Source organism: Lepeophtheirus salmonis, chromosome 5 (assembly GCF_016086655.4).
Source record: "Lepeophtheirus salmonis chromosome 5, UVic_Lsal_1.4, whole genome shotgun sequence".
Lineage (NCBI taxonomy): Eukaryota > Metazoa > Arthropoda > Copepoda > Siphonostomatoida > Caligidae > Lepeophtheirus > Lepeophtheirus salmonis.
Window position 1 is genome coordinate 1,463,398 of NC_052135.2, and position 21,312 is coordinate 1,484,709.

Below are 21,312 nucleotides of genomic sequence, written 5' to 3' on the forward strand. Positions count from 1 at the left end.
CAAAAACTCAAAGCTTCGCATAAAAGGTTTCAATAATTTAATTTTTTAGAAAAAATAATTAAAAATCTACCGCTATTCACAAAAAATTAAATTTTTTGTAAAAAATAATTCAAAAATCCATATCGATTCATAATTTTTTTTTGTAAAAATGATTCAACATCATCTCTTACACCATCCTTCATGAGGAAAACGCAAAAGAAAGATAACCTAAGCTGTATGCGTAATTAATCCATATTTCCATAATTCTATGGTTAATACTTTACTTCATCAAAAAAGCTGACTCGTGGAAGACAAGTTTATTTCTTTAAAATGCATTAGAATTATCAAGTACATATTCATCAACTTAATCCCGGTTTACTAATGTTAGTAAAATGAAAATTTAAAAAAAAGAGGGATTTTTTTTAATGGTAAACCAACTAAACAGGCCTTGGTAATGAATAAATCTTATCATAAATAATCTGTGTTGCAGTTTTATTTTTGATAAGTGCATAAAGGATAACAGATGCTTGATTGGATTCATCCATTATGATTAGCCTATTGATACTTGTTTTCCATTTTATACTTTTCAAATATATAATATCAATCAGTGTACTTGGTAATGTAGTTGGATTGACTCCGATAAAAAGTTTTAAAAAGTTTAATAAATTATATATAATTAATGGTTGTTTTCTTATAACAGTTATATAAAGGAGTCAGATTGGACAAGTCCTAAAGATCAAGGTCCGTTCATTCTAGATGCATTCATTGATTTAAGCGTGAGTATTTCCTGTAATAATTGTTCTCACTATATAGGAATGTTAACTAAAAATCATAATTTTATATATAATAACTATTATTAAATTTTAGCTGAAAAATATTATGATGCCAAAATTACCTTCCCTAGTTGGATATAGACGAAGTAATTTGTAATTTTTCTTGGCAAAAAATTAAAACTTTTTATCCCCCGCAATCGTCACACTTTTCATAAAAGTATTTGTTTGTTTAGGCCAGGGGTCGGCAAACTATGGCACACGTGCCAAAGGTTGCATGCGGAGGCATACTCACTGCCACGTGCAAATCAGAGCATATTCCCGTGGGTTGTGTGTTTTTTTTGCCATTATTGTTGATAGGGGCACACTCATTGATTAGAAGTGTTGAAGTTGACAATCCATGTCTCAAAGGTTGCCTTCTCCTGGTTTAGTCTATTTGAAAACTGGATGGCGCAGCAAAGTTGAAAAGATCGTCATAATAATGCAAAGGTATTAACATTAAATAATTTATCTTGCAGTTGACATTAGGACTATTACAATTCAGTTTATCATGATGAAATTACTCTAATTAATTGATAAAAGACTACAGTTTACCTCAGATATATTCACAAAAAATATTATTGACGGAATAATGTAATTATAACTGAAGAAGTTGTTTAATTTGCTGGACAGCAATATATATTATAGTTTGAGTCTAAATCTATTGATACTTTATTAAAATTGAGTAAACTAATAGTATTCAAATCAATGATACGCAATTTGAATTTATAAAAAAATGTTATATAACTAGTCTGAAAAGGAATCATATGGTAGACCAAATTAATACAATTGCGATTTTTTTTTTATGTTTTAAACATACCTACACTAAAATAATTAAAAATGATATTTTCACATTCCCAACATTTTTCTGATTGCATCATACAAAAAATCGGAGTAAATATTGACATTTATAAGCATTTACTCCAATACAGATACGATGCAAATATTGTTTATTTTACCCGCTATCTGTTGTCCAATTTCAATCCAATCTATCAGCCCAAGCCTTACACATGTAAGAATGTTATATAATAATTAATATTTTTTGCTCAAAAATTATTAGACATGAAAATATTTGTTTAACAAGATCCAGATGATTCCACTATAATCATACGGGTAAAATCAGTATTTATATATATGCCTTATCGATTAACATATCTTTCCTTTGAATTATATTTTTCTGCATCAGTGCCTTTAATTTAATTACCTTTTCCAAAATTCTTAAATACTATTCTTCTTGATTCGTTTATTTTAGATAAAATGGTAAAGATGTGCATTATAACCAAAAATGTAACTAAAACTATCTATATGCAAGTAAAAGTGTAACGATATATGGTATAACATTATATCTATTTGGTTTTTGTTAATATGCTTCTTATAATCAAAATATCTGTAAATATCCCTAAATATATATAGAACGTAGGGCAGCGAAACGTGGACTCGAGAGATGGATTTAGAAATACATCAATACTTTTATATTTTCAAAAATAGGCCAAAAAAATAATGCCAACAAAAGATGGGGACAATGTTTTTGCAAAACTTTTTTTTACTCTATATGGCCACCTTCATTATCAATCACAGCCTTTACACGTCACCTGAAGGCCATGCAGGAGTTGATGACAAACTCCTCTGTCTAGGTGTCCCATGCAGCCACTATGGAGGACTTGAGTGAGTCCTAATTCGGGAGTGAGGTCCTGTTGGTTTCCTTGTCCGAAGTTCTCCATATAGAAAAGTCCAATTGGTTCAAATCTGGTGAGGAATCAACCCGTTTTATCTCCACAGAACTTTTGGTACTAGGCGGACGTGTGAGAGGGGGCACTGCCTTTTTGCTTGTTGCTCGCTCATGATGATGAAATTACTAATTGATTAGTATAGTTTGTTTATGTAAAAAGGACGGTGGAAACCGAATACATTTTGCTTTATATATATGTACTGATACATAAATACAAAATGTCAGGTAATAACATGATCAAATTTGAGGCTTCATTAAAAAGTTGTTTGACACTGCAAAATCAACGGTGCTTAAATCAAGTCTACAAAATACACCATCAGGCCTTTACAAACAAGTATTTGACAATCCTTATAATCATCATACAAGAATTCACAAACATGTAATTTTTTATTTTATTAAAAAATTTATAAATTCTCTCTTTCTTTTATTAATTTCCTGCTTTAAATTATATTTTTGATTTACATAAATTAGAGCCATATATTATTGGTAATTTATAGAAAAAATCTGTATTTGCTAACATAAATCATACATAGGGATTTTGGAAAAATTGTTAATTGAAAAATATAGTATATAATACTCTCTTAATAATTTATCTTCATATTTCTTTAAATCGATAAAGGATAAATTATAATAGTTGAATAAAATTTCCGGTATATGTTGATTGACGTTTTATATTTACTAATTAGTATTCAGTGTTTCTTAATTTCTTTTAATATCATAATTGATTGATTAAATATATGTAATAGATAATTATTTTATATTTCAATGTTAAAACTCCATGTAATCTACATCAATGTTTTATTACTTTCTGTAACTTTTATATCAATTATAATATATAATAGACCAGTTGTTCTTAAATTTATTTCAGTCAAGGCACTTTAAGCGTTGATTGAATTACATTGGGAACAATTAAGGGGGGATTTTGTACAAATAAATGGAAGACAATAATTTATTTTATCTATGAGTGCAAAACTAATCTCAGTTTTTCTCTGAGTCATCTGAATTCTAAAATATCTGGAATTATAGAAACTCGAGACTATTATAGTTCAGAGACATTTTTTACTCTTAAAATAATCCCCAAATTAAAAGTAGGATTAATAAAACTTATGTAAATGGGTTTTTATGATTAAAAAGTGTTTTCATTGATTCTGTATCTTGTTCTCAACGCGATATATTTTCATTTTTAGGCAAAGTATGATGAAAAACGAGATACATAGTGATAAAAAATATCATAGCTTATATTATAGAAACATATTCAATGTATAGTTTTAAATAAAAATATTTAAAAAATATGCATCACGAAGGTTTTGTTCCATTTTGTATTTTTTAAGTGATACCATTTTTTATGGGAGTGTACTTGCAAATAGTTATATATTACCATTATACTTTTCCCCCCGATTTCAATGCCAATTTCATTACGTCATGCCTCGTAAAAGAAAGGTTGAGGTAATCGAAGGAAGATATTTCTGACTTGATAATTCATATCAAGAGATGTTCGAATACGGATTCCGAATTCCACGAGGGACAACAGGAGGTCAATTCATCCGCGGAAAACTACCAGACCTCATAAGTGAATGGAGTGGACTCCTTCCTTGGGATTGACATACCAGGATCGAAAAAATAAAGCGATCCATTAAGGATGTGTAGATAGTTTTAATATCTCAATATTGGATCACTTAAAAAATACAAAAATGGAAGAAAAACCCTTGGAGATGCAGATTTTTAAATATATCTTTTTTTAAATAAAGCTTTGTATATTTTTCTTTAATATAAGCTCTAATATATGTAATATAATCATATCAAACGATCATTGCTAACAGAGAAACGATTAGCACTTCTTTGATTCGAATCGTGGTTATGTTTGTTTGGTTATGTATATTATATTATATTACCTATTCCATCTCTGGCTCAAATTTATTGTATTAACCATATTTTGATAGTATGTTTGAAATTTTGAGGCATAATTCCTACAGAAAACAACCATTTAATGTTTTTATTGTAATAAATATTACATACTCGTAGTTTGATTTTAAAAATTCAAAAGGAACATGAATTTTAACCAAAAATAAAATTCATGTATTGTTATTTTAAGACAAAATACCCTTAAGGAAAATGGCTTTAAAGCAAAATGGCTTAATACAAAAGTACCGGACATGTTCTATAAGGTTTGAACTATTTATAGTCCTCATGCTCAATTAATCCTATCTTAAAATAACAAAATATGGTACATCATTCTTTTAAAATTTAATATATCCTGAGTTGTGTTCAAACTTATATCTTACTTTGACCAACACAATTGGTTATAATTTTTTTGGAATACCATTTATATTTTCTTCAAATCAAAGATTTTTACTTCAGTTAGGATAAAACGAAACTTGAACACAGCTTAGACTTCATGAATTTCAGGAAAAAAAAAATCTAGGTAATATTGTGGCGGACCTAATTCAAGAGTTCCTTTCCAGTTCAAAACCAGTCTCAAGGACCTGTCCTTAAACACAACTGTACAATGATAATTCATAATGAAGAAACATGTCAATGACTTAAAGTGGGACTGGGCTTAAACAAACTGAACTGAATTGAATTGCAGTACTAATGTAAGGAGTGATACATTACTCATTATACATACTATATTGAACAAAAACCTTAATATTTGGCCCAAAGTTTTAAATTTTAAACAGGACAATTGGTATATTAACGGTCTTTTTGGTCCCCAAGAATATCTTGCCTGAAATTATTTGAAATTCTTTAAACTTAAACAAAATATTTTTTTTGTATTACTCCTAGTTTAAAATGTGTTGATTGGATGTAGAGATGTATTTTGTGAAGAAAATAATTACATGTATAACATCAGCATAGAGATCTTGAAAATTGTAGATTATATTTTAATGAGATGTAAATTGAAGGGATTATATTCCTTCTTCATGCCATATGTTTTAAAACATATTTATGATGAAAGGATTAAATTAATGAGAGGAAAGTAGCAATAAGGAGTTGAAAAGGCCTTGAGAAAAAACCAACGGGTCTAAATCGTCTCATTTGTCAGGAGTCTTTGTTTTTTAATAATGATTAACCTTTGGATTTCCCACTATGACAACATGTCTAATGAAGTTTCAAATTAAAAAATAAATATTTTTATTGGAAATGAATATGTATACTATTTTTTGATAAATTAGTATTTCATCTTACTCGAGCTGTGCTCGAGTCCAGCTGTTCCAAAATCAAGTTAAGTATGGATCTAGAGACCCGTGTATTAAAGACCTGAATGGATAAAATATTAAGTACAAATATAATTTTTTTATTTCAATCAGCGGCGATAAACAAAGCCTTTAAAGAATTACGTTTAAAGAATTAACGTTACAGTACAAAGAAAAAAAAAACCAAGATCATAAAGTAAACCACAAATGTAAGTAATATATATAAATACGTGTCGTACAAAAAAATGATACAAAAAAAATAATTGAGTAAAAATCGCTTGAGGTAAGCCTCACTTCCCTGGCGAAAGCATAAAGGTATTTTATTCCAAAGATTTGTCGATTTGTAATAGAAACTATGCTTAAAGATTTGTCAAATTTGGAAAATTAAATTATTTGGAAAAAATTTGAAATATTATTTTTTTTTTTTTATTAATAGGAAAAAACCATTAAAATATTAATTTTTATGGAATATTTTTTTTTAAATATATTAAATTGTTTGGAATTTATTTTTCTAAAATCTATAGATATTCACAGAAAATTAAACTTTTTTGTTTTAAATTTTAAATATTCATTTTTTCAGAAAAAATATTTATATTATTCATTTTTTGGATTTTTTTGTTTCAAAATCTATAAATACTCAAAGAAAATTAAACTTTTTTGAAAAAATTCAAAATCCAGAGCTATTCCCATAAAATTAATTTTTTTGGAGAAAAAATTCAAAAATCAACAACTACTTACAAAAAAAAATTCAAAATTCTCTAAATATTTACAAAAAATAAATTTTTTGAAAAAAGTTTAAAATAATTCATTTTTTGCTCGGCTGCATATTTTACGAGGATGATTTTTTTTAAAAGAAAGAAATCTTTAAAATAAAAGTTTAGCCCGATTTTTGCGTAAAATTTTTCATCCTGACCAAAAAAATTATAGTAAAAAGAAAAAAATTCTTAATGTGGGAGTGGGCTAAAGCCCCTCCAGTCCACCCCTGCAGACACCCATCTCATGGTACTCTGTCCAAACCAACATAATTCCGAGTCTAAGACAAGTCCGAATCTATGAAAAATGAATCGATTTCAAGTCCAGACTCGAGTACTATAGCTCTGCATTATTCTGAATATAACTTTAAATAAGTAATTCTGAAATATGTTTTTGCTACTTAAAAAATGAAGAAATATGCATTTTTCGGAATACAAAGTATTCTTATTTCTTAAATAAGACACCTGTCAAAGGCACAACAAATATTTACCTCTAATAAAATACTGCGTCGCAATTGGTTTATGTTATTGCAATATGGACAAGTTTAAAAAAAATTTAAACAATGGAAAAATTATACGTTTTCAAACATTGTCCAAGGGTTTTAATCGGATGGACATCTGACGCTAATATAACATGATGGACAAGTCGGAGCCAATGCCGTTTTAAACTATTATTTTCAATATTAAACTATTCTAAAAAATCTTTCTGATTATCCCATTGATATATTTTACTTTAATGTAAATTGTTTTTATTTTATTTTACATATATATGTCTCAACTTTTGGAATTTTCATATATGAATGTAAATATGTCTACTAGAACAGAATACACAAAGAGAGGGAGAGAGAAAATAACTATGGGGAACATGGCCTACAAGGGATCCCTGTTTAGGGAACCAAAACATGATTAAAAGACCAAGATAAGTCCCCGTCCACAAACGGACAAAAAATTCCATAACAGAAGCCTACCTAGCTGGCGGGGGGGGGGCATTCCCAAAAGAACAGTAGGCCGTGTTTCTGCAAATTTCAAGTCTCTGCCTTCCTTATTTAATAAGAAATATAATGTCTATTAAAATAATAACTGTTCAACAAATTGTATGTTTTTACTGGAAAACAAGTTATTTTTTGAAACCGTTTAGATCAAAATAAGAATGAATTAACTTCACTTTATAGTATGAAACATAGAAATGCATGATTGTAACGATATTTTGAAAGGTGCAAGGAATGAATCAGAAGCAGCATCATGGGGAAGGGCTGGAGGGCTTCCCCCCAAATTTAGGAATTTTTGCTTTTTACTAGATTTTTTTTTTGGTGAGGAATACAAAAATTTACGAGAACGTTAACGTTTTTACTCAAAAAATTTAATTGTCTGTTAATATTTACAGATTTTTAATTTAATTTAATTTTTTTTGTGAACAACAGTTGTGGATTTTAGAAAATATTTTCCAAAAATTATTATTTTATAAATAGCTTTGGATTTTTTATTTTTTTTCAAAAAATTCCAAAAACCAAGTGCCACCCTCCTCCAAATATAATCCTTCAGATGTGCCTTTGAATGAGTCTATATCATTCTTGGAGAAACAAATATTGTCTTGACTCAAACAATTATGGACCCGCCTTTTGTTTGATTTTTTGATTTGATGCTGAGTCGATCTTTACGTTCGAAAAAAACAACAGGCCTAGTCTTTCTTCATATTTTTATTGAGTCGGCTTGATTTTTATTATTAAACCTCATCAAATGATGTTTTGAGTTTTGTTGAGCAAATTCTTTTATTTATGGGATTTTCTAATCAATCATAATTTCAAATGAGATCTTTTTATCTATCTATTAGACTTTGTAACGAATTGCACAATCTCACATATACTAAAAAATATTAGATCAGTAGTGCTCAGAGAAATAAAATAGCCAAAATATAAATTGGGGGGTGGGCATTGCTAGGCTACTTAATTTTTTATCTTTCCTTTTTTCTTCTTCTAATTTATCCAGTCAAGTCTATTTTCAACGACTCCAATCTATCGACTCAAGCTGACACGACAATATACAAAGAAAAATGTACATTATATGTGGCCCGTCAACACAAAATCAAGTACAATAAATGAGTGTGGATTATATTTGAATTCTTTCACGAATAATTCTCACTTTCTATAAACAAATTTTTTTTTATGGAAGTGTGGTAAACTGAACTTAAATGAGCTAAAATGGATTGATTTTATTTGAAAGCGGCCATATTGGGGACAATATTAGTCTCTAAAAATCAAATATAAGTAATAAACTATGATAAAAATTGTGGGGTATTTTAATTCATCCAATAAATTAGTTTAAAAAGCCTATAATTGACTCAAATATGCCACTGAAATGTTTGATTATATGCAAGGTTAATAGAAATACAAGGTTCTACCAGAAAGTTTTTCCTACAAATGTTTGACTTTCCCACGCTTTTTAATAATGACGTCAAAGAGTATAACTGTTACCAAGAGTGGCTATATATCGCCTTCTTTGACTGTTACTGTTAGAGTAGCATTGCCATAGTCTATGACGTCAAAATCTGTCTGTCTTCTCCAACCGTCGGTACGGTACATCAAATTGAAAATTATGGCCAGACCAATTACAATATGGCATAACCTTGTATTTCTATTAACCTTGGTTGTATGTATATAAAAAAGAAAAAAAAGATGGGCCTTACCCTTTTTTTTTTTTTGCCCGGAGTTTGGGCGGTTTCTTATCCTCAAAATAAACACACATACGTAACAAAAGCACAATTAGCCTCTGAAAACAACAGCCAAACAAACATTCAAAATAAATATCAACATATAGATATTTAAAATAACATAAGGTTTAAAACCGAAATTAAGTATTTCCAAAACTTTACATATCCAAAACTAGTTAATCATTTAAAATAGACGATTCATAGTCAATAAAACTACCAGTCAGAGCTTTGATTGGTCTTGTAAATTGTCCATAGATTGTAGACACAAATTTCAGTGTAATAATATTATACCTCATTAAATTCGACGACTATTAGAACCCCCCTCTTCAATATTTCCCAAATATTGTCTAATTCTTATTCTTCCGTTTTGTGAATAAGTCTCCTTCAAAATACTTTTTAGTGAATGACCTCCTTTTTTTGATTTTTGTTCAATGTTGTTTTATGCTGACGGACCACGTATGTACATTTTACATAAATTGTTACAAATATTTCCGTTAAAGCAAAAGGAGTTTTTTTTTTTTGACAATAACGCCATTTTACATTTATGTTTGATATATTTAATGTCAAAACGAATATCCATATATAATTTCCTGTTTTCTAAATAATCCTAGCATCAAAAATAATATATTTATATTTCTATAAAGAGGAGGAATAACGTTATCATAACTTGATATAATTTAATTCCCAATTTATTTGATATGCTTAAAATAAATATTTACGTTTTAAAAAACAACAACTCACAATTATAAATATGTATAATAATCATTGCATATATAAAGATTCCTTTGAAGAAAATGGAAGAGTAGGCAGTCTTCATGAATTAATAACTAGGCATTAAATTACAAAAGATTATATCTTTATATTTATTTATCTGCTGCATCAACTGTTTAAAAATATTTGATTATGAGGAATAATGAGTTGCGGCAAGGGGATATTTTTATTTACGATAATGAAATAAGAAAAGGCATTTATTTTTTTAAGGTTTTTGGAATGACAATGATAGATGGAATGTCAAAACTCTTATCCAAGGTATACTTAATCAGCAATGACGTAAATCCGGTGTGTTTTTTTTAGCCGGTCCGTTAGTTTGTAATTGGTAGTATAAAGAAGGAATTGTCTGTTGTCATTATAGCTTAATTTTGAGTAAAGAACATTTTTTCCTAAAGAGTGGCCCACGAAACTTTTTTCTTTTGATATCGCTATAAAAAAAAGACGGATGGATATTTTTCAAGAATTTTTTTTTATTTGAATGACTCAACATCCCGGTTAATGATGGAATGCCACTTCGTTCATATGGCCACCGTGGCTGGCCTTACAGTAGCCCATTCTGTCGACCCAATTTTTTAATACATTTTCCATTGTGTGAGCTTCAATAGCTGCAATGGACACTCCAATTTCGTGTTTCAAATCGTCAATCGTCTCTGGATGGTTGGTGTAACATTTATCCTTGACGTTTCCCCACAAAAAATAGTCCAGCGGAGTCAAATCGTAGCTACGAAGTGGCCAGTTGACGTTGCCGTTTCGGCTTATGATGCAATTGTCGAAGACAGTGTGCAAAAGATCCACTGTAACGTTGGCTGTGTGGCACGTAGCGCCATCCTGCTGTAACTAAATGTCGTCGATGTCTTCCTTTTCCATTTGGGGAAACAAAAAATCTTCCAACATGGCCCGATTCAGCTCACCATTGACCGTAACAGCACCTCCTTGCTCGTTTTTTGCTTTCTGCAACAGCACCTATGTTTTCGATTGAGTGCACTGGACGAACATGGGAACACGTTGTTTTATCCATTAACGAACCAGTTTCGCGTACATGCTTCACAAATTTATCCACAAACTGCCTGGAAGGCGCTTTTTTTTGACCGACATAATTTTCTTGCAGTTTCGTTTGAAGACTCTCCATTTTGGAAGTAAGTCTTTAGTATTTTCCAATTTTCTTTGAGCGTAAACTTAATCATTTCCTAAACCGGATACCTTTTACAAAATAATAACAATGAATAATATGCACTGGTAATAGTTTTAACCTTTTCCAGATAGTAATGAATAATGTGGCTAATTCCAACTAGCCATAATCTTTCCGGCCGATTTCTCGATTCAAACAAATTCCAAACAGAAAAAAATAGACCCATCTGGTAGAAAGTTGTGTGTTCTTTCAAGAGATGCTACTAACTAAACATTAACATGATACGCGCCAATAGTGTCATCTCTTTGACTTTGTGCGGACTTTTTCAAAAAACCCTCGTACATCTTAACATTTCATAGATACAGTTGAGCCAATCAGAGGCTTTTATTTAAAATTTGTGGGACGAATAAAGATACCCAACAGTTTAGTGCATTAGTTTTATTTAAGATACTTAAATTTGCCCTGAAATGCCCTTCCTAATATACTCTGTTCATTTCTCAGGTTTGATTGTGACGATCAATTTTGTCTACTCTAAGTGTAATTTGTAACATTCTCAAAATGTTCATAAAAATAATTTGTTAATAAAAATTGGCCATATTTCGTCACACTCAATTTTGAAAAAAAAAATAAAATATTTTATCTTTCTTTTGTGTTGACGGGCAAATAAGTATTTAGTTTTCCCCTATGAATAAACACTGCTTTACATATAAGCATACATACATAGTATCCATATTTTTATTGTATATAATGTTTATTAATAGTGAAAAAGGTAACTTTTAATCGTATAATTAGTTGAAACATTTCTTTGGCAAATGCTCAAAAATTCTTTCTATTTTTTTGGATATGATTATAATTTTTATTATTACCAAAAAGTAAATGAAATAATTGAAATTGTAATAAAGAATAAAGTTAGATATTTGTTCTCAAAGACCTCCCAGAAACAGAGCAAAAGCATAACAGAAGTTTATAAATATATAAATAATAGTTTATGAAATAGATAAAGAAACAAATTTTATACAATGAACATCTATTGATATAAATATAAAACCCTAATTAATGCAATTTCTAATCGGATTATATAAAAGTGCACAGTAATATTTTAATTAATTTGCTTAATCTAAAATCCTCTTTTCCTTAAGGGATTATATATGTAAATGATTTGAAAAAGATGGGTTGTTATTTTGCACAAAAAAAAAGTAATCAAAAGTATATTAAGTGATAGACTTTGTCAATTCCCCTTAGAAAGTTAAAAAAAAAAAGCTTTTTTATGTAGGTAAATAATTTAATAATAGAAAAATTAACTTGCTCAGAAATATATTAATTTTAAAGGGTGAGGACTCAAAAATCGGAAAATTTTAAAAGCAATTTTCACTTCTACATATTTTTATTTTGTGCCATTTTTAGCACAAACTTTTGAAACCATTTTTTATTCCATATGCCTCCCTCCATTCTAAATGATGGCTTCAATACGGGGACGAACAGGAGCAAAGATGGCGGCCTTAATGAAGTCCGAGAACAAGTTGACCCACTCTTCCGTGACCACGGCCTTCAGGGCATCGACATTCGGGTGACAAACTTGTTTGTCTTACCCTCCAAGACAAAACAAAGTTCAGGAAGTTCACGTCGGCTGAATACAAAGGCCAGAAGCCTACCGTCCACAAGGCAGCCATTTTCTCCCTACAGAAATGCTGCACCTTCATACACGTGTGTGCCGAGGTGTCGTCTTAGGTAAAAGCATAGCTATCACTGAGGAACGTGCTCTTCAACCATGGCTAGACATGGTACCTGAGGACCTTGAAGTAGACTTCCATGTTGACTTTCTCGTTGGCCTTGTTGTGCAGCAAGGAGGTATCTTGCGGCCGTTGGACGCCATGACGTCAAGGACCATGACCTGAGCTGGATGTTTGGTCCTGAGGTTCCCTTGACCTGAAGCGATAATTTCTCCTATTCAGAACAGTGTCCACTGTGAGGATCTTCTTGTCAGAGATAAACATGTGCGGGGAGGAAATTGCACGCTTTCTGCCATTTGGCTTGTTGCTCGGACATTTTTGTCTCGTGTCTGGTTTGTTTTGACTGTTAGTCGGTCTTGCTTATTACCAGAAAATGTAGATAAGCTCGTCTTTTTACAAAATAAAATTATAAATTCAGGAATAATAAAATTATATAACCAATTTATATTTTATATCAATCTTTATTTTTAGAGAAGTTAAGAATATTTAGGAATAATTTATTTGTAAAGAAACAAAATTAAAAAAAAAAAATATATATAGAAAAACTACATTAATCTTTTAAAAAACATTTTATTATTATACCAAACCGAACCGTGTACCGTACAAGGTGTACCACGGTTAGTACGAAAATGTGGGCTTAGCGTACCGTCCCAGTTCTAAACCATATGAGTCAATTTTTCTATTATGTGTACAATAATATATAAGGGATGAATATATTTTCTTTAACATTTTAAAATGTCAATATACAAATTTCAGCAATGATTTCAGCAAAACTTGGTCTTCTTGACATTTTTTTATTATAAATTAAAAACCTACATAGTATGTTAAAATAATTTATGTGTATGTGTGTCTAATGCCCTTTTGCCCCACTTGGAAAAACAATGACAAAAACATCAAAAACGGAACCAGATATAGACTTTAGACATAAATATATTTAAATAAATGTTGTTCAGAATTCTGAGTTACGTACGTACGGCTATGTTTTGTTATAATACCACCATATTTTTTGGGGTCTTGGGGAAAGTTTGTTTTTCGCTCATAAGTTGATTTTTTTCATAAAACAATATCGATTCCCAATGTCTCAAAGGCTAAGGTATAGGTTGTCGATTCGGAAATGCATCAAAAAAATCGCAAAAACGAACTATTCTGCTAACGGAAAAAGGGAGAAAGTATGTTAAATACGAATAAAAGGGAGAATTCGGTAAATGAAGGAAGAAGATGATTAGCGAGTTAGTCTTAGTATGTATCTTCATTATGATTGAATAAGGAAGATTGCGAGTTAGCAATGGTAATGACAATAATTAAATGACAAGGTCAGACATTTGATAAAATTCCTTTATATTTACCAATATCAGTATTTCCACATATCTTGCATTTCCAAGAGTGTTTAGAGGGGGTGAATGTTGTATAAATGGATGTTTTACAGTTTAAATTTACATATTATATATTTATAGTAGATCGTTGTAGCTTAGAATTTTCACACAAACGAACAAAATATAAATAAAATCTTTATATTTTTTCATTGGCTATCTTTAAGATAGTGTTTTTCCCGTAAAAATTAATAATTATTTTTTACAAAACTATAATTTTTCAAATTAAAAAAGAAAGACTCATTTCTTATCAGGGATATTATTAAATGTGTTTTTTTTTCTCCAAATAATTACTACTTAAAAATGTATCTAAATACAAATTAGTTACAAAGCACTGTAAGTTTAAAAATTGTATATAAGACGTAGGATCTATGACACAAAGGGGTGACGTGGATAGAGTTTCATGTTTCTTGAGTTCCATGGATAAGTATTGGTAGAGACTAATGACTAAATGCATTAGCAGATGCATTAAAAAACCCATTTATATTTGAATTGTATACTCCAAACTCAAATAGGAATCATAAGTCCTAAATTGAAAAAAAATGAAAATAGGTGGACAGATATTTACATTTGTAAGTGCATTTTGATTTCCTTATTGTTATCAAGAATCTATGTGCCCTACAAAATTATATATTTATAAATGTACCTACCTAAAAGAAGAACTAGAAATGCAAAAGTCCTACCTACTCGAAAAACAAATGGCAAACACATTGGGGATGGTTGCACAAATAATTTTATGGACAAAGTGTCGGAACACCTTGGAATTGGTAGAAAACCACATTATATGAAATAATTGTGTACTTTGACCACGAAGTTCAATTGCAATGTTTTCTACTTTTGCAAGCTATGTATTATAAATGATTGATTTAAAGGTGAAGCATCTGCCAATGATGTGTTTGCAAAATAAAATGTTCATATACCTACATATATATAAATTTGCTCCATTTAATCTAATAGAAGAATTATTTAGCTTTGAGTGTTTTGATCAAGCACTTTATCAAAAGAAAAGAAAAATACGATTAAATGCACCCACAAAAAATATTTTTTTATGGAAACTGCATATAAATTGGTTTTATATAAAATATTAATATTTATACTCGTATTGTATATTTTTTTATGTTCGTAACTTGTATGTAAAATAGGCAAAGTTTTTATCTATTTGAATAAATCTAAAAAAAAAAAAAGTCTAAAAAATAAAACTTAACTACATATACTTGTGTTAAACCTCGGTTTTTCGTTCGGTCTTTCATGATATTTGTGAGACGGATTTGTATAAATATTTCGGTCCAGAACGTAGCTCAAAATTTACTCGTTTTCAAATCATAGACCGTCTCAATCTACAGAACGGCTTTCTCTACTATCCTCATTTGTGTTTCTTACAAATATAATTTACAGGGTGATGACTCAAAAATTAAAATCCTCTTCGAGGCTGTCTAGCCTCAGTTTTAAATGTCTGACAATTTTGAACTTGGCACCATCCAAAAGAGTTGACAAAAAACTACTATATCATGTTTATTTTGTTTTTGTGGGATCATAAATGTTTGAGTAACAAGCAAAACGGCAGAAGACGTATAATCTCCACCGCGCATAAGTTGATACCAAGAAGATGTCGGCCATTGTCAACATGTCTCTGACCACAATCTACAATACCAGGAAGGCGACGATCAACTCCAACACGGTCTTCAGGTAGCCTGGAAACAGAGGTCATAACTGGAAGAGGAGAGCCAAGTTTGTGGCCATGGTCAAGGAGGAAATGGAGAAGGACCCGACAAAATCCATGAGGAAGATGGGGAACGAAACGTAGATCGACCTCAAGACCATAAGGAAGTTATAGTGCGCGGACAGACAATAATTATTATTATTTCCTACTGACACAATCATCCGTGGTATATTTATTATATATTTTTTTTGTTTTATGGAGTTTCAAATCACAATTGTTTAGCTTTGTCTGCACCCGACGTGAATCCCCTGGACTTTGCTGTCGGGAAGATATGAGCAACAAGACTTCTCACTCAATGTTGATGCCCTGAAGGTTGTGATCATGGAGGAGTGGAACAACTTGTCCTCGGACTTCATCAAGGCATGCTGTGCTTCTGTTCGTTCCCGTATTGAATCCATGATTGAGAATGTGTGTAGAAAGTTGTTGAATTACCAACTTTTGCTTCAAAAGTTTGCCATAAAAATGGCACAAAATAAAAATATGTAGAAGTGAAAACTGCTTTTAAAATATTCTAATTTTTAAGTCCTCTCCCTGTATACAACACATTTAACATCATAACACGTTACTGTTCCGATATTCACAATTTTGGAACATACATGTCTTCATCAACAATTCATTTGCAAAATCAATTGTGACCAAATTTTTAAATATGACTGAACTCCTTTAAATGACATAATTAGTTTGGTCGACTAAAAATCATCATGGTGTCAGACTGGCTTAGAATTTCAGACCGAAACCCAACCCTAGTTTATAAATAACTTATGTGAATATTGACTTATATATTGAAACTTAAAAAAATAATAATATGGTCTGATCACTAACGGAAGTTTGTCATATAAATAAATCTATATGAAATATAGTAGGATATATAAGCAAACTATTCTATCTAATGTGTGTTCTTACCAAAATTTTATATAAAAAAAATAAAGTCTTGGATTTGCTTAATGGAGTTTACTACTCAAATTTATGAGTGAACATAAATGGACTCTTTGAACTCTCATCAGTCTAAAGTTCTAAATTACGTCCTAAGTAAAAATAAAATAATGATTTTTTCAAGTAGGCGCTATTGATATTTTGTATCGGTTGATAATAATTCGAATAGCTTGGATTATGACAGAGATAACAATTAATATTAATTGTAACCAATCTGAATTGGATGGAGTTGATGTAACATTTTAAAATAGGATATAGAAACATTATACTTCTGACGTAATTGGCAATCAAAAAATGATTTTTAATGAGGAAGAAAGAAAGTTTAATTGGTATGTATTATACTAAGAGTCTTCAAGCCTTTCTAGGAGAGGCCAAGAATTACAATAATCTCAAGAAAGGAAATATCTCGGATTATATTGGACTCAAAATTTAGATTACACACTCTTCTCAGAGCAAAATTGCCCAAAGACAAGAAGCTCCTCCATACAATTAAGGGGCTTATTGGACAGAACTGGTGCCTTGGCCGACGCCAAACACTCTGGGCTTACCTTAGTGTAGTCAAACCTGCTTAAACGTATGTATCTCTAATTTTGGGCATACAATATTACGTCAAGGTAACAAACTATTCTTGATAGAATCCAGAGACTGGGATTGTTTGGTTTCTCTTATCCTATGCGTTCGACGCACACAATGGGAGTGTAGGTATTCTTTGAAATTTCCCCTCTTTTATTAAGGGCACAACGTCTTGGAACGATGGGTTGTCTGTGCATCGTTAACGCCTTCGATGGCAATATTAATAAATGAGATCATCTCAGAACGAAGAGTGTTCTGTTTAGTTATGCCCAGGACACAACTATCTCTGATCTGTTTCCTAACCTCCAAAAAAACTAAATAAAACGAACAATAATATGGAATTGCGACTTTTGTTATTGGGAAATTGAACACCAAACTCATATATTCATAGATGGATCGATGAGCAAACGAGGCACTGTTTTCCAATCCGAGATGCTGGCTATAAGAGAGGCTCTTTCTTGTATTAAAGACAATCGTGAGATGTGGGATCCTAGTTGATTTTACATCTGGTCAGACTATCCAGCAGCAATTTGTGCTTTGCAATCGATAGGAATAAAGACTTCCCTTGTCCAAGATACAAAAACTCTTTGAGGTCGTTTCCTAGTGAGGACATTCTCCTTCTGCTGGTTAAAAGGTCACAGTAATTTTACTGGAAATGAGGTGACTGATTTGCTAACCAGAGCGAGAGCTCTGGATCTAATTCCTACCCGAATTGTTGGTATCCCTCAGACATTTCTTAGGGACAAGGTCTCTGCCTATTAGATAGACAAATTACACACACTTTGGTTGAACCTTGGCTATTACCGTCAAAGGCGTGCAATGCTCCGAAGACTTTGACTTTGGTGGTGGAAGCATCTCTTCGACTTTTTGCAGGGAAATTTGACCTCCTTCGTTCAGTTTATCACTGGGCATTGCCTCCTACCCCGACACTATCACCTTATGCACCATAAAATAAGCCCACTATGTCGTGGATATGATTTAAGAGATGAAACAACACTTCAACTGGTTTATGAATGTCCTAACTTTATAATTGAGTGGACACCACTTTTGGAGAACTTTTGACCTTATTAAAGACATTCTGTCTCCAGCCTCTCTAGTTTCTTAGAGTATTCTGATATCAGGCTTTGTTTGAACAATTCATTCGTCAATAGAACACCTTCAGGACAGACAGCAGTATACCTAACCGGCAAACTATAGGAAGGGCACCACAAGATAAAGTTATTTTTATATGTGCCCGTACTGATTGTATGTTTTATTTGAAGTGTAGTAATAAATGTTTAAATAATAAATAAATATACTAACGGAACAAGCTATTTTAAATCATTCTTCTTTTTTATTTTTTGACCAATTTTTCTATTTGTAGAATAATTATGAAATGAAGAAGGGAATTGAATTTAAAAAAATCGTTCAATTAATTTCGTAAAGAATTAAAATATTGCTCATACTTGATGGGTTAATTTTTATGTTATCAGAACAATCTTAAAAAAAATAAGTTCTTATAATATTTTAAGACAATTATTACAAGATTGTTTTAATTGAGCAAACTAAGAAAACCCAACATCAATATCCGCAAGATAGCGTAGATGTACTTAGTTGTTGTAATATATAAACTACAAATGAACATTAATAAAAACAAGGTTGGTACTGCTGTCTTCGGGTATGTAAAAAAAAAAAATTAAAAAAATACTAACAACTAAACAATGATCATATCCACATATATTTTACCTTTCAGAAATATTCTACTAACAACAAAAATAGCCTAAGTTGTTGAAATAAAAAAAAAGTTGAAAGGAGTACTCGTTCCATTTATAGAATATTCCATTATTAAATGAACACAATCAATAAAATCTATTTTAACTTACTTTTATACTTTTTTACTTTGGACATTTCAGAAAAAAGTTTCGTTAGTGATAGAAAAACCCTTATAAATAAGAAATTAAGTTCAAGCCTGAATACACTTATCAAAACATAGTTATAAGTGTTGAGACCCGGTTCAAGACCACTTTTTTGGGGGTAGAGTTTTCAAATCTTGAACCGGTCTCAATATATAGGGACCAATTATTTGGTCTCAATCTATGGCCTAATTTTCTTTCTTATTCTGAATTAAGAGCTGTACAAAAATGATTTATGTAATATATTTAACTTCATTTGACGTTATTGTAGGTCCATGCTCACAATTTTGAAACAAACCTGACGTCATCAATAATTCATCTATAGAATCAGTCTACAGCGAATTTTAAACGAGACGGATAATGCCCATTTTTTTTTCTTTGGGACGGATCTAGACAAAACTTCTTTAAAAGACAGAATTAGTTATTTTCACTAAAAATCATAACGCTCTCAGACCGGTTCTGGATTTTCAGACCAAAGCTCAACTCTAATGGTTATACGTTTCTTCAGAATGAAAAGGATAAATTATGAATATAGATAGCACTCTCTAACACGTCATTTACCACACATCCAAATGTATTCAATTACTTCATAATTGGAATATGAATTTGTAATGTACTTAGTTAGTATGACGATTACTACTAAGTATAATTATTGCAAAAAACGAGAAATATATCATAGCAACATTGCAAGTGCATTCTATATATAGTTTAAATCTCCATTAAATTATAACGGCTTCATTATTTAGAACAAAGAGTCACAAAATGGTATACATTGAAAACAAAAATGTCTATGTATACAATATTCAAATACTTACTTCTATAATTGTGGTACATCAACTTATTTAGGTTTTACTTTATTTTTTACAATCAAATTAAGTCAATTATAACTTTATATTCAAATTTGTGTGATGAGTTAAGTTCCTTAAGAACATTAGCTATAGTTTAAAATAGGGAAATACCGATACCAAATTTTCAGCCATTTCCGATACCATCTTCATGGACAATACTAATTCTTTATTATGTATAGAGACATTTCATTACAAATAACATAATTATTTACTATTTTAAAGTTTAACTTTGATTAATTACGAATATGAAAAATAATATATAAATTTATCAATCAAAGTCAATCATGTTAATAAATTTAAATTTAAAAAAGTTAATTACTCTCCGTGCTCAGGAGTAAATTAATTTCTAGTTGGCTCATATTAGGGACTTTGACACTCCTTCTTCGTAATTATTTAAAGTCAACCTCCTTGCACCGCGGCCTCTGATTTAATTACAACTGCCTCACTGCTAAAAAAATACTTGTAACTAACAAATTGCAATTTTCTATTATTTTACTGGTTCGGCCCACATTAGATAAAATGATCCTGAACTGTTTCCAGTTAATAACTGAAGACAGTTCAAGACATAGGAATTGAAATATGTATAAACCAGGGCTTGAGTCCGGATCGTTATCTTTTTAATGGTCCCGGCACAGATACTGATGACACAAACTTGACTCAAAATATGTGGTCTCGATTTAAGTTCTGTTAAAACAATATTATTCATAATTTACCGATACTTTAATAAAGGTGACCTCTTGCCAATTCCAATACATTGGTGTACCCCTTGTTTAAAACCTTTTTTTGGTTTAAGACACTTATATTGGCCTCAATATACTCCCTTTCAAATATAATTTATTAATTTCTTATTCTTTTATAGTAAAAATCAACTTTGGACAAGTGCAATTTGGACACATCGAAAGAGTTAATAAGAACAATTTATTCATACAAATGGACATTAATAATATAATCCATATTTAATGAAGAGAAAAGTTAGGCTATCGTGCTATTGTGTTGACGGGTCACAATTAAACAAAGGATCAAATGTTCAACACTTCATTACTAGAATTATATCTGCCCTTCAAGGTTTTGTTACAAACATCATCAAAACATTAAAAAAGCACGTGTTTGTGTACATATAGAGGGATTTGTTCAATACATAAAAATATGCCAATTTGTATTTCTTCAATAAGCTTT